The sequence below is a fragment of the Dipodomys merriami genome, unplaced genomic scaffold (genome assembly GCF_024711535.1).
Source record: "Dipodomys merriami isolate MVZ:Mamm:240054 unplaced genomic scaffold, mDipMer1.0.p SCAF_212, whole genome shotgun sequence".
Lineage (NCBI taxonomy): Eukaryota > Metazoa > Chordata > Mammalia > Rodentia > Heteromyidae > Dipodomys > Dipodomys merriami.
Window position 1 is genome coordinate 578,793 of NW_027203516.1, and position 13,797 is coordinate 592,589.

At 34.7% G+C, this 13,797-nt stretch overlaps 1 long non-coding RNA gene and 1 other non-coding gene across 2 annotated transcripts in view; one reads left to right on the forward strand and one right to left on the reverse strand.

Annotated features, from left to right (window-relative positions):
• The window catches only part of LOC138834337 (uncharacterized), a 40,806-nt gene that overhangs the window by 19,895 nt on the left and 7,114 nt on the right, over positions 1-13,797 (reverse strand). The gene's annotated exons all lie outside the window — the stretch shown is intronic.
• On the forward strand, positions 3,229-3,330 carry LOC138834356 (U6 spliceosomal RNA). The gene has a single exon (XR_011374076.1). It is a non-coding gene; the product is annotated as a U6 spliceosomal RNA (small nuclear RNA).

The window sequence follows — 13,797 nt, forward strand, 5'->3', positions numbered from 1 at the left end:
TGGGACAACAAAAGACCCCCAATTGAAAAAAGCGATCCTTAACAGAAAGAACAGTGTTGGAGCAATATCAATAGCAAATTTCAAACTCTACTACAAAGCCATAGTAATTAAAACAGTTTTGTACTGGCACAAGAAAAGATCTCAGGAACAATGGAATAGAATTGAAAACCCAGAAATGAACCATAATCATCTAATATTCGATAAAGCATCTAAAAAGATAAAATCAAAGAAAGGCTGTTCAGTAAATGGTACTGGCAAAATTGGTTAATCACTTGTAGAAAATTAAGGCCAGATCCTTATATATCACCCTGTACCAGAATCAAGTCCAAATGGATCAAAGACCTCGGGGTCAAAGCAGATATTTTGAAAACATTACAGGATGGAATAGGAGAAACCCTAGGTCTCTTTGACAAAGGCTGAAATTTTCTGAAAAGAAATGCAAAAGCACAACAATTGAAAGAAAGGTTGGACGAATGGGATTGTATGTAATTGCAGAGCTTCTGCATGGCAAAGGACATAGCTAGCAGGATCAATAGAAAGGCCACGGAATCGGAGAGGATCTTCACTAGCCATACAACTGACAAGGGTTTCATATCTAAAACAGACCTGGAAATCAAAAAATTAAATCCCCCAACAACAAATACTCAAAGAAAATACTGCCCAATAAATAAGTGGGCTAAAGCCATAAATAGAAACTTCTCTGAAGAGGAAAGGAGGGTGACCAATAAAGATATGCAGAAATGCTCAACCTCCCTAGCCATAAAAGAAATGCAAATCAATCAACACTGAGATATCACCTCACCCAAGTTACAATGGCTATAATCAAGAACTCTAATAACAACAGATGCTGGAGGGAATGTGGACAGAAGGGAACCTTACTTCATTGTTAGTGAGAGTGTAATCTTTTTCAACCACTTTGGAAAATAGTATATGTTCCTCCAAAGACTCCACATAGGGCTCCCCTATGACCCAGCAATCCCACTTTTGGGCATTTACCCAAATGAACATAAACAAGACCATACTTAAGCTACCACACAGATATATTTATTGCAGCATTACCATAGCTAAGATATGGAACCAACGCAGATGTCCCTCAGTAGATGAATGGATCAAGAAAATGTTGTATATATACAAAATGGAATTCTATGTCTCTATCTGAAATAATGATATTGCCCCATTTGTTAGGAAATGGAAAACTTGGAAAAAATTATATTAAGTGAAGTAAGCCAGGCCCAAAGAAACATAGGTCCCATGGTTTCCCTTATTAGCAATTACTAGTGTATGTCTGAGACATGCAGAAATTGTTAGATAAGTTGATGTTAGGTGAAGTGAACCCCAAGATAAGAATTCAAATTTTTTTCTTTTCTGTAATTATTTCTAACATATTTATAAGATGACTTCTTTGTTACTTTTTATGTCCCTCCCACATGGTATAACCCCTGTTTTCACTGTATTTGATGTTGGTATAATTTGTGGAGGGAAAGGGGAAATTTTTTTTAAATAGGGATACAGGTGGACCCATTGCAACAATGAGATATACAAGATATTATGTCGAAAAACAAATTTTACAACTTTGGTTGGGGGAAAGGGGAGGGGGAAATGGGTGAGATGGGAAGGGATAGTTAGTAGAAACAAAGGAGTATGCAACAATGCTTGATAAGAAATGTACTCATTACCTTGCCCATTTAATTGTAACCCCTCTGTCTGGTATTTTCACACTTAAAAAAACACAAAAAAACATAAAATATAAAGTGATTTTTATAAAAAATAAAAATGACTCAGAATAAATTATCAATGCAAAAACAATCTTTACAGAAGCAAACTCTCAGAGATATTACATGACTTTGAAAAGTATAAAGTGGCTGAATTTAATATAAATTTAGAAGTATGACCATTCAAAAATATAAAAAGATATTCTTTATTTCATTATATAACACAAAACAGAAAGTAAATGTTGTCTCTCAGGTGCTGGGAAGGTGGTTCAGTGTACAGTGCTTGCCTTGCATGCATGAGGTCCTGGGTTTGATTCCTCAGCACCACATAAGCAGAAAAAGATGGAAGAGGTTCTGTGACTCGAGTAGTACCACTAGCCTTGAGCTGAAGAGCTGAGAGACAGCACCCAGGACCCAGAGTTCAAGCCCCAAAACCAACAAAAACAAAATAAAAACAAAACAAAACACAGTCTCTCACTTTTGTGTGCTTAACATTGTAACACTAGTGCTTCAGTCTAGGGCTAAGATTTTAGGTGTGGACATTTATCAACACTCCTGATTCAGATTCTAATTGATAAAATTTGTTCTTATTAATTTTGCTCTTTGTAAATTCACATATACCTATAAAAAGTGTGGCCATCCCAATAACATTCTCAAAGTACTTCCTAATGATGACTTACAAAAAGTTGTTTTATATTACAACAAGGAAAACAATGCTACAAATAAGGAAAACCAATACATAAATATTAATGATTAATAAAATAAAAAAACAATTACCACTGTTTCCAGTATTTGTAATGTACTACATATTTGATTTATTATTTTCTCATATTGCTGTACATTTAAAACTGCCTAAGTCTATGATGTTCAACAAGAATTTTGTAGGCTATGTGTAGCCTTTAAATATTATTATTATTATTATTATTATTAAGATTATTATTTATGGTTCATCTCATCATTTGTATATGGTTTATACCATCATTTGTTCCTCACTAACATATAAAGTAAAGAAGCCTTTAAATTTTAACAGAAACTGTGCAGTTAATGTCTTAAATCTGCTTCTTTACACAAACACTTTGCAACTTCTCATTAGTAAAGCTTCTATAAACTCTGAAATGTACATATTTAGTAGTATGTACCATGAATATTAAATGCTTTATGAAAAAGTTTTACAACCTGCTAAATAGTCTTAATTTTTGTATATATGAGCAAATTCCCAAAATTAAACATATTTAAAACATTAAAACTTTTAACAAACCTTAACACTTTCTATAGTGTTCATTATGGCAGGTTCCTTGTACAGAATAATTGAATTCCTCCTCCTACACATCTGTTGAACAACAAATATTTGGTATTATTTTGTTTTTGACATGTCAAACTTGACTTTATTCTTAAATGTGTTCTTATGTAAGAAATACATGGTTCTAAAATTTCACAACAATTCTTTTGAATTTAATTTTTGTGGAATTGTCTAGGTTAAGAAAATCAATTACACTTTATGTATAAAAAATGTTCTGTGCTCAATTCAGTAGCACATACACTAACATTGGAACAATAAAGAGAAGAATAGCCCCTGACTGAGGATGACACTCAATTTCGTGAAGCATTCTAGATTTTTAAAAGAACAGATGCTGGAGGGGATGTGGACACAAGGGAACCTTAATGCATTGTTGTTGGGAGTTTAAACTTGTTCGAAGACTTTGGAAAGTAGTATGGCGGTTCCTCAAAAGACTACAATAGAGCGCCCCTAAGTCCCAGCAATCCCATTTTGGGCATTCACCCAAATGATCACAAACAAGACCATACTAAAACTACCAGCAAAACTATGTTCATTGCAGCATTATTTACCAAAGCTAAGATACAGAACCAAACCCAAGGCCCCACAGTAAACGAATGGATCAAGAAAATGTGTGTGTGTGTGTGTGTGTGTGTGTGTGTGTGTGTGTGTGTGTGTGTGTGTGTGTGTGTGTGTGTGTGTGTATGTGTGTACTGGAATTCTATGCCTCCATCAGAAAAAATGACATCACCCAGTTTGTTAGGAAATGGAAAGACATGGAAAAAATTTTATTAAGTGAATTAAGCCAGGCCCAAAGAAGTGAAGTAAGCCAGACCCAAACAAAGATAGGTCCCATGGTTGCCTTAATTGCAATAACTAGTATGTGTCTGCTACAAGCTGAAAACATCATATAAATTGATGTTAGGCAAAATGAACCCCAAGATAAGGATACAAATGGTTTTCATTTCTTGCAATTGTTTCTAAGATATTTATAAGATGAATTCTTTGTTGCTTTGTATGTTTCTCCTGCAAGCTAAAGCCCCTGTTTTCACTGTATTTGATGTTGGTATACTTTGTGCAGTGGAAGGGAAACACAAGTCGTTTAAAAAGGGATGCAGGTGGACCCATTGCAACAATGAGATGAACAAGTCGTTATTTCAAAAAATGATTTTGGCCGGGTGCTGAGGGATGTGGACAGTGGGGGGGGGGGTTGGGATGGGGGAGGGGTTGGTGGGTGTGGGGGGTGGGAGATGGGCAGGTATGGGAAGAGGAAACAAAGGAGGAGCAAGTGGACCCATTGCAACAATGAGATGTACAAGTTATTATGTCAAAAAATGAACTTTACAACTTTGGGGGGAGGAGGACAAGGTGGGGAAAGTGGGGGGGTGTGGGAAGGGATGGGAAGGGGAAACAAAGGGGAGGCAACAATGCTTGATAAGACATGTACTCGTTATCTTGCCCATGTAATTGTAACTCCTCTGTCAGTATTCTCACAATAAAAAAAATGTACTCAATAACTCACGCATGTAATTGTAACCCCTCTGTATGGCATTTTCACAATAAAAAAAAAGAAACATAGGTCCTGTGGTATCCCTTATTTGCAATAACTAATGCATATCTGGGATAAGCAAAGAAGGTATGGTAAGGTGAAAAAAAGGAGTAGGCAACAATGCTTGATAAGAAATGTACTCATTACATTTTCCATGTAATTGTAACTCCTCTGTATGGTATTTTTACAAATAAAAAAAAGGAAAAAGCATGTGCATATGACTAGATAAGATGATGTTAAGGTAAATGAACCCCATGATAAGGACACTAGTGGTTTTTTAATTCTTCCTGTGGTTTCTAATATATTTATAATGTATGATGTGATTTTTATATGTGCATCCCCCACAGATAAACCCCTGTTTTCACTGTATCTGATGTTGGTGCACCTCCATCTTGTATATACACTTCTCTAATTTGGGGATGGAAAGGGAAAAAACAAAATGGTTAAATAAGGATACAGTATGACCCATTGCAATAATGTGACGCACAAGATAGTATGTTGAAAAACGAACTTTACAATTTAGGAGGGTGGGGGACGGGACTGTACTTGTGGAGGTGGGTGGGAAGGGATGGCGGGGGAAAACAAAGGAGGAGGTAACAATGCTTGATAGGAAATGAACTATTACTTTTTCATGTAACTGTAACCACTCTGTACAGTACTTTTACAATAAAAATATAAAAATGTTATGGGATGGAAGAGAATATTTCTCCTATTTTACCCATATAATATCGTTAACAAAGAAATTAATGAAAAACACTGATATGCAGATATTTTGAATAAATGTGTTTGTGTATGTGTGTGTGCGTGCCTGCTCATTTTCGTTCTCAGAGTTTGAATTCAGTGCATCAAGGTCCCGCTAGGCCATTCCTCTCTAGATGGATGAGCTACTATATAAGCTACATCTCCATTCTTGGCTCTTTGCTAGTTCATTAATTTTTTTAATATTTTTATTATTTTTTTTATTGTGAACATACTGTACAGAGGGGTTACAATTACATGGGCAAGATAATGAGTACATTTCTTATCAAGCATTGTAGCCTCCTCCTTTGTTTACCCTTCACATTCCTTCCCAGGCTCCCCCCACACCCCCTACCCCAGCCTCCCCCCCACACCAAAGTTGTAAAGTTCGTTTTCGACATGACAACTTGTACTTCTCATTGTTGCAACGTGTCCACCTGTATCCTTAAACGACTTGTTGTTCCCCTTCTCCTCCACAAATTATACCGACATCAAATATAGTGAAAGCAGGGGTTATACTGTGGGGGAGGGATATACAAAGCAACAAAGAAATAATTTTATAAAGGCGTTAGAAAAAATTTCATGAAAGAAAAAAACATTTAAATACATATGTAAGGGTTCATTTTCCTAACATCACATTATCTGACCTTTTCTGCTTGACTCATACATATACTAGATATTGCAAATAAGGGAAACCATGGGACCTATGTTTCTTTGGGCTTGGCTTACTTCACTTAATATAATTTTTTCCAAGCCTTTCCATTTCCTAACAAATGGGGCAATGTCATTCTTTCTGATGGAGGCATAGAATCCCATTGTAATTTTTTTTAAATAATCTCACAAATATTTTTTTTGTCCTGATTGGCTTCCAATGGTTATCCACAGATCTCAGGTTCCTGAGCAGATACCCGAGTAGACAGGATTACAGGTGTGACCAACCAGCACAAGGTTTTCAGAATAATTTAAAAAGTAGACGAAAATTTACTTCATGGAGGCTTGTTTATCATCTCCCGCTTTTAAAGCATTTTGGAGTGATTATATGTGAATTTATTTCATTTTTGGATTCTTAAAAGACAGTAAGTGATGGTATTTAAACATTTTAATCTTTTTTTTAATTGGTCATTCGGCATGAACTCTGGGCTTGGGCGCTCTCCCTGCATCTTTCAGCTGAAGGTGAGTGCTCTACCCCTTGAGCAACAGTGCCACTTCTGTTTTCCTAGTAGTTTATTGGAGATAAGAGTCTCACAGTCTTTCCAGCCTGGGCTTGCTTTGAAGCGCATTCCTCAGATCTCAGCTTCCTCTGTAGCCAGGATTATAGGTGGGAGCCACCAGCTACCGGCTAGTTTTAGTACCTTTTTTTTTTTTATTTTTTTGGGGGGTCCAGTCGTGGGGCCTGAACTCTGGGCCTGGGCACTGTCCCTTAGCTCTTCAGCTCAACGCTAGTGCTCTACCACGTGAGTCACAGTGCCACTTCCGCCTTTTTTTCTTTCTTGCTTATGTGGTGCTGAGGAATCGAACCCAGGGCCTCATACATGCAAGGCAAGCGCTCTACCACTGAGCCACCTTCCCAGCCCTTTAGTACTTTTTTAAAATATATACTGGAACTGTGGAACAGAAGAAATTTGTCTCTCTTTAGACCTCAATTTATGAGCTCAGCTCTGAGCATGAAAACCCAATATCACCAACACTGTGTTGAAGACAAAATGTGACAGAAAACAATTACCGTGGGCAATAATTGCTATGCTATTATTTCTTGGACAGCATGAATATTGAGTTGAGAGAGTAAGGGAATGTAGAGGATTTTATCTACTTTTTTATAGCTTACTTTTTGAAATTTTGAATCATTTCCTTCCCCACTGTGTGTCTTTGGGCCATGCATTTAGTGTCTTTAATTACAATATTTTCTAACACTAAAATGGTACTAATATTAGAATTATAGCAAATGCTTTCTTAAGAATTAAAAGAAAAAAAACTTGTGAAATACTTAACATAAACTTCTAGGAATAACAATTACAACTACAGGGGCAAGATAATGAGTATATTTCTTATCATTGTTGCCTCCTTCTTTGCTTCTTGTTCCCATCGCTTCCCATCTCCCCCCACACTCCCCATCCCACAATCTCTCCCCCCCACCAAAGATGTAAAGTTCATTTTTCGACGTAAGGACTTGTACATCTCATTATTACAATGAGTCCACCTGCATCCCTATTTAAATGATTTGTTTTTTCCCTTCCCCTCCACAAGTTATACCAACAACAAATACAGTGAAAGCATGGGTTATACCATGGGGGATGGACATACAAATCAACAAAGAAATCATCTTATAAATATTTGAAACAATTGCAATAAAGAAAAAAAAAACAATTGAATCCTTATCTTGGGGTTCATTTCAGCTAACATCAACTTATCTGACATTTTCTGCTTGTCTCAGACATATACTAGTTTTTGCAAATAAGAGAACCATGGGACCTATTACCTATGTTTTTTTGGGCCTGACTTAATTCACTTATTATAATTTTTTCTAGGTCTTTCCATTTCCTAACAAATGGGGCAATGTCATTCTTTCTGATGGAGGCATAGAATTCCATTGTGTATATATATATATATATATATATATATATATATATATATATATATATATATCATATATATATCATATATATCATATATATCATATATATCATATATATCATACATATATATCATACATATATATCATACATATATATCATACATATATATCATATATATATCACATATATATATCATATATATCATATATATGTATATATATACATCACATTTTCTTAATCCTTTCATCTAGTGAGGGACATCTGGGTTTGTTTCATATTTTAGCCATGATAAATAATGCTTCAATAAACATAGTTGTCCTGGTAATGGACAAGGGTCTCATATCTAAAATATACCTGGAACCCAGAAAAATTAAATTCCCCAATGACAAATCCTCAAAGAAACAATGCCCAATAAATAAGTGAGCTAAAAACTTAAAGAGAAAATTTTCTGAAGAGGATAAAAGTATGGCCAATAGACACATGAAGAAATGCTCAACCTCTCTAGCCATAAAAGAAATGCAAATCAAAACAACATTGAGATACCATATCACCCAAGTTAGAATGGCTATAATCATGAACTCTAAAAACAACAGATGTTGGTGGGGATTTGGACAGAATGGAACCTTAATGCATTATTGTTGGGAGTGTAAACTTGTTCAACAGCTTTGGAAAGTAGTATGGAGTTTCCTCCAAAGACTCCACGTAGAGCTCCTCTATGATCCAAAAATACCACTTTGGGGTATTTAAACAAATGGTCACAAACTAGCCAGCAGTTTTTTTTTTTTAAATACTAAATAGTATGCAATCAGTATTACAAAAGCCATTACATGTAATGAGAAACCAGAAGGCATGTTCTCTATTGACCATGCTCTGCTTCAAAGTCAGCCAGGTGGATAACTTCTCATGCTGTAAATCAAACTGGTTTTATTATGTCTTGACAGTATAAAAACATCAGGGACAGAATAATGACGGAATGTTGTAGACTGAGGTGAAGTCCATATGAAAATGTGCAAAACTGATGAAAACGTAAAAGTCTCTGAGTAGTATATTGTGTTTTACATCATTTAAGTTAAATTGCAAAAATAGGGAAGACCGAGAGGAATGAATTCTCTATTTGATAGCCAATCAAAGGTCCTTAGAAGATTGAACTCTTTCCTCATTCTTGTAGAGGCATCATCAGATGAGAGGAACTCTATTGTTTTTGTGCTTCTTTCCATTTATACTTCAGTTTGAAATCTGAACTACATGAGACTGAAAGAAACCTAGAAAAATTAGACACGCAGGCATGGAAAGAGCCAGGAACGAAAAATAAATAAAATACATATAGCCTTGTAAAAGGTCTAACTAAATTTATTTATATAGTCTTAAGTGTAAACAAAAAATGATTTAAACAATATAATATTATTGAAAATTAAAAAATGTTAGGAGTTGCTTAATTTTTTTCTTTCTACTATATTGAATTAAGTATTGATTTTGTATAGAGAGATTAAAGATGAGATTAACAAGAAATGATTAAAAATGGACAAAAGTTCATAATAGACACATTTTCCAAAAAGTCCTGAAAAGCACCAGTTTGTTTACAAAGTTGTGTTTAATACCACTTCTATGCTAGGTTAATGCTTTGTGATCAGAAGTCATTATAGAAATGCAATTGAAAATTACTAGGATACTACTTCATAACTATAATAACTCTTATCAAAAAAATCAAAGGAACCAGGTATAGTGAAAAGGCTTGCAATTCCAAGCATTTAGCAGTTTGGAGTAAGAGGATTTGGGTCTAAGGCCAGTCTGGGGTTCTGCACATTGTAAAAACCTGCCCTTAAAAAACTCAAAATGTAATAATGTTGGTGAGAGTGTGAGAAAAGGAAATTTTCTACACTCTTGGTCAAAATACAGGTTAGTATTCTCATTGTAGAAAGTAATTTGCAGTTTTCTAAAGAAATGCAAAGTTGAAATACCATCTGACACACCAATCATTTGATTATTTCTCTCTGGGTAACTCGAAAATATATCTGTAGTTATTTGTTATTCACATTGTTCACAACAGCCGCCCAGATATAAATAGAAGTTAAGTGTTCAACAACAGACTAATAAGGCAACTGTGGTGCATGCACAAATATATTTTTCTGTTTCATCTTTAAAATAGCAAGAGATTTCTCCAATTAGGCATAACTTACAATGACCTGAAAGATGTATTCTAAATGAAGAAAAATGTTGTCTTCTGATATTTATAAAACTACACACACACACACACACACACACCAACCTCAATAATTATGAGAGAAATTTTTATTTAAAGTAAAGCAAACTGGAATTGCTGGGGCATTTAGGTCACAATGTAGAAGATAGTAAACATACAGGATGACCAAGTATACAATTTTAATGTACAACATGAGGATACAGAGGACAACACTGGCCTAAGATAGGAATGAAGCTAAATGAGTAGTTGTTCTTCCTAGTAGGGGCTGCTCTTTTAGATGTTCTTCCTTCAGTAATGGATGACATGAACGTAATTCTTTAAATATACCTGCCTGTTTGCAGAAATAACAAACAAGGTAGCAATAATGTTGTATGCTCAACATAGAACAAAATGTCAAATTTAAATACATGAGATTATCCTAGATGTAAACTATTAATTCCAAATAAGGGAAACCATAGGACCTAGGTTTCTTTAAGTCTGGCTTACAGAACTTAATATGATTTTTTCCCAAGATCTTCCATATCACTACAAATGAGGTGGTATCATTCTTTCTGATGGAAGCATAGTATTCCATGTGTGTGTGTGTGTGTGTGTGTGTGTGTGTGTGTGTGTGTGTGTGTGTGTGTGTGTGTGTGTGACATTCTCTTGATCCATTGATCTACTGAGGAGCATCTGGGTTGATTCCTTATCCTAGCTATGATAAATAATACTGTGATAAACATAATTGTTCTGGTAGCTTTAGTGTGATCTGGTTTGTGATCACTTGGGTAAATGCCAAGAAGCGGAATTACTGTGTAATAGGGGAGCATTATTGTGTACATCAAGGATAATCTTAGTAGATGAGAAGAATATCTCAATAGCTATGTACATATGAGGGTGTATTGTGATTCCAAGGGAAATGATCTCCAAGATATGTTATTTCTTGTTGTTCTAAATGTAATATGTGATTTCTTTTTATCCTTTTGTGTTTTCCACACCTATGGTTTATCATCTGGAGTAACTGTATTTGATTTTGATACCCTGGATATTGTAACTATGTTGATCCGAACTAGTTAAGGGAAAGGGAAAAAGCAAAATGGTGAGACAAATGACAAAAGGGGGAACTTATGCAACAGTGATACTCACAAGACAATACGTTGGAAATAATCTTGGGGGGGCATTGGGATGGAAGAGGGAGAAAAATGGGGGAACGGATAACAAGTTATAAAAGAAATGAATTCATTAACTTACTTATGTAACTATAACCCCTCTGTACATTAACTTGACAATAAAATTTAAATATAAAACATAAAATTCATGATAGCAAGCAGCAATACAGGAGATGTGAGTGGGGAAATACTGTACTATACAAAGAAGAGTAAAACAGCTATGGACAGCAGTAATTTGACTTTAACTTAGGAAGTAATAAACTAGCATGCAGATTTTCAGCCTCATGTCAGTTACTAAAAAGGGAAAACAAAATGTACAATCAGTAAACCAATAGAGATAAAATAGAAAACTAAACAATTAAGGTGAAGAAATGACTTGGACCAAGAATAAAAAATGACACAATTAGTAAATAAATAACAAGCTGGTAAGTTATAAAATATTACTAATAATTCTAGTAATGTTTTCTTAACCTCATAACTTGTTGGAACTATACTTCAAATCACAGTTTAATAGAATATCATTTTAAAATTAGGTTACTTCTAATTGATTTCTTAATATTGAATGTTTAATATATAATTTTAATTTCAGTAGCTATAGAAAAGAAAGTGAAACTATGTTTAATAATATATAGCATGAATTGTAAAATTGAGAAGCATTAGAATTTAAACGAATAACATCATTATTGTTTCATTTCTGTGAATTAATGTAATAATTCAAAGTGTTTTCTACACTTCGCTCTCATCTTAACATCAAATAATAAATTATTGCACATGACATCGTATTAGGTGGAAGGGTTCAGCACTGTGTTAATATTCACACCACACAGTACATCAGAGTTTGGCTCCTCTCATCTAGCTTAAATTGTGGAAATTTGATTTCTACATGCATGTTAAATTCTTGCCTAGGTGACATCTATAAAATTATAAACAATTATGTATATGAGGAGTGTTTCCGATGATAGTTAAAAGTCACATTCATTAATTAAATTTTATTGTTTTCTACCAAATAAATATTTATAGAGAGACTGAATTTCTGAGTTGAGGATTATTTTATATCCCTGCCATTGTTTCTATAGTTGGATTTAATTTTCCATAAAGGGTTAAGTGTATTATATTGGATATATGAAGGTAAACTGAATGTTTATTCTATCAATATTTTGCCACTTGTTTAATCCCAAGTTTAAATTATCCATATGTTTGAAGTAATGAAAATAACAACAGATATAAAAAAGATAAATCAGTGTGTAGTAGATAAGTATTTTCACCTTTATTTTGATAGTTGGTCCTCTTTTACCCTACAGAATATTATAAGGAAAATGTGCTCAAGGCTGACCACAACTGTAGAATATTATGGTTTGGTCTATCATAAGAGAAGGAAGGATGGGGTACCTTCCTTCCAAAAGTCTGCTCCAAGGAATGTGATCTGTTTTATGTTGGTGACTTGAAAATGAACATTTTTCACAGTCAACCTTGAAAAGCCATCTTGATAGACCATTTTTTAAGTGGTTACATTGGATTATCCATGGCTTTGCAAGGATGCCGGATTGCCTCATTTTGAGACAATTAAAACAGGAATTTATTCAGCTATTCTTTGTATCTTTAGGAAAAAATCCCATTGACTCTAGGTCTGGGGATCAAAGGGGTCCAGAGAAGCTACTACCATGAATAGTAATCCTAGGCCTCTAAAAACAAAACAAAACAAAACTCCAGTAGGAACAGCAACTCAGGGCAACTATCACAGCCTACATGAAGTCAGACAAAATACGGAAGCTGAGAGTCATTTATCTGATAACTAATATATTTTAATGAGGCAGACTGAAATAAGACTTCAGAGAGAGGGTCAAAAGACTGATCAGAGAGACTAATATTGGTCACATGAAGATTGGAAAATACAATTCCTTGTACAGTAAATAAATCTTAGAAAGCCTGTGCATATAAGAACAAGACAGCAGACCAAATTCCAGATATGTGCATTCTCTTAGAGGTCAGCTTAATGAATTATCAATGGAAATCTTTGTATTCTTAAACATTTGACCACATGTAGGAGAAGGCCAATTGCTGAAGAGAAAGAAAACATCATCACTCAATTACGAGGTCCAATATCACATTAGGAAGGAATCAAGCACAGATTTGTAATAAAAAGAGAAAAAATATTCCAAATGAGGGTTTCATTTGTTTTGATGTAACAGTTTCTGATTTATGTGCTAGCAAATACCATACAATTGATCCATTCCCACAGCTGAGTTGATATTTACTGCAGTATTCCCACATGAAGAAAAAGAGAAAATTTAAAAATGTCTGATGAAATGAGTTGAGGGTGAAGTGTTCTAATAGTGATATCTGAGCTTTAGACATAGATGAAGAGGGGGATTTTCTTTTTTAAAAATCCCCCATTTTTAGCCTGGTGCCAGAGGCTCACAGCTGTAATCCTAGCTACTTAGGAAGCTGAGAACTGAGGACTGCTTTTCAAAGCCAGCCTGGCAGGAAAATCCCTGAGACTCTTATGTCCAATTGAGTTGAAGAGCTCAGAGACAGTACACAAGCCCAGACTTAAAGCCCCTCGACCAAGACCAAAAAAAAATCTCCCTTTTGTTGGACTGC